We start from the raw sequence: 1538 nt of genomic DNA, 5'->3' as shown, positions 1-1538 counted from the left end.
ATCACTCGCTTCTAAAATAATGATGAGAAGCACGCATAGACGATGAACATAGGAAGACATTGCATCCGCACTGTACTTCCACCACTCCAATATGGAGGACGAGATCGGGACACTAACTACCAGACCTATGGGCCGACCTGATTTGTGAACCCGGTGCTGATATACGGGACTTCCGGGTCACAGACGCCGGCTTCTGATACTCAGCGGAACGCTCGGCGAGAGCCAGCAAATTACCGCGTTTGAACTCCGTAATACTTGGAGGTAAGCTGCCATGTACAGAACGGTCACATATGTGACTATGGATATTGGGGATTTTGTAAGCACTGAATACTAATATCGGTCTTTCTTGAACAGGGAATATTATTCATTTCTCCGCAACAATTGGAGGAAGGAAGTCGCTTAAAATATACCCATCCCGGGATCACAATTAAGGATCTCCGACAATTAAAGATTATTGAGAGCTACCGATTGGAAGGTAAGCTCGGGGTATTTCAGAGATGCAAATCGTATAACAAATTCTCAGTGAGACAATAGTTAATAAACGCCGATTTATTTGATTTTAGCAATAACGAAGAAAAATAAGTCGAACACAGCGCTACTAAGGATATTTGCCCGTGCCACGTTTAGGCTGGGCCGGAATTACAACCAGCTAGAAGGTATGTTTACCTTGAGATGACATGTACAATATAATGTTTCAAATGTGAAAATATATATAGTATTAATACCCTGTCTTAACTTGATTTATTTAGGCACACAGGTCATTTACTACTTTTTATCAGGTAAGCCTGAGTACATACTTACTCAGCACCAAATAAATAGAGTAGAACCCCCTTTGATTGGGACATTTGGCTGCACAAATTGGGCACCATGAATCACATCAATATTCACCATTGGTTTGAGGAAGACTTGGGTGAGCACTTATGATAGCAGAATAATACCGTCACGAGATATTGGCCAATCACCATCACGAACTGTGAGGTAGTCCGTCATGTGTTCTAAACGCTGAAATGTAAAAATTGATCGACCTCTTGTACCCCTCCATAAGCATGTATGGACATCATGGGATGTCACCTAATGGTATTGAGTAATTTCACAGCATGGATTTACGCCTAAATAGAATGACTAACTGTAAACTGTTTATTCACGAGATAGTGTATCTCGCAACTCCAATATATCTTCATATTGTATCTTTTTTCCCAGCCCTGAGGAAGTCGTGGGTGTCCGCCCAGACGACGAAACACGTGTTGGCTGGACTGAGGGAAAAGTCTTTACAATTAAATGAATTCTATTTTCTGTTCATATTGTGCCTTTATGTTCAATTTGGAGATAACTATATAAGTTTACTGAATAATTTATGTTGGTGTGATAGGTTTCCCTTGGGAAATATTTTTTGACTCTCTGGGTGTGTACATGGGTCCATCACTCTCAGAGTGAGTCTGCAAGTGGGTGCTCGACTAACTGAATGGGTATGTGAGTGGGTGTATGAGTATCTGAGTGGTCATGTGACTGAAAGTATAAGTGTGTGAGTGGATGTGTGA

The 1538-nt window shown here is 41.3% G+C and overlaps 1 long non-coding RNA gene across 1 annotated transcript; it reads left to right on the top strand.

Annotated features, from left to right (window-relative positions):
• Window positions 1–575: 575 nt before the first annotated feature.
• On the top strand, window positions 576–1325 carry LOC144771786 (uncharacterized). Its single transcript, XR_013599476.1, has 3 exons — window positions 576–656; window positions 750–779; window positions 1201–1325. It is a non-coding gene; the product is annotated as an uncharacterized LOC144771786 (long non-coding RNA).
• Window positions 1326–1538: the final 213 nt, after the last annotated feature.

This window comes from Lissotriton helveticus, chromosome 8, assembly GCF_964261635.1.
Source record: "Lissotriton helveticus chromosome 8, aLisHel1.1, whole genome shotgun sequence".
NCBI classification, from domain to species: Eukaryota; Metazoa; Chordata; class Amphibia; order Caudata; family Salamandridae; genus Lissotriton; species Lissotriton helveticus.
The sequence above is the reverse complement of the archived record's forward strand: the minus strand, read 5'-3'. Positions and strand labels throughout refer to the sequence as shown.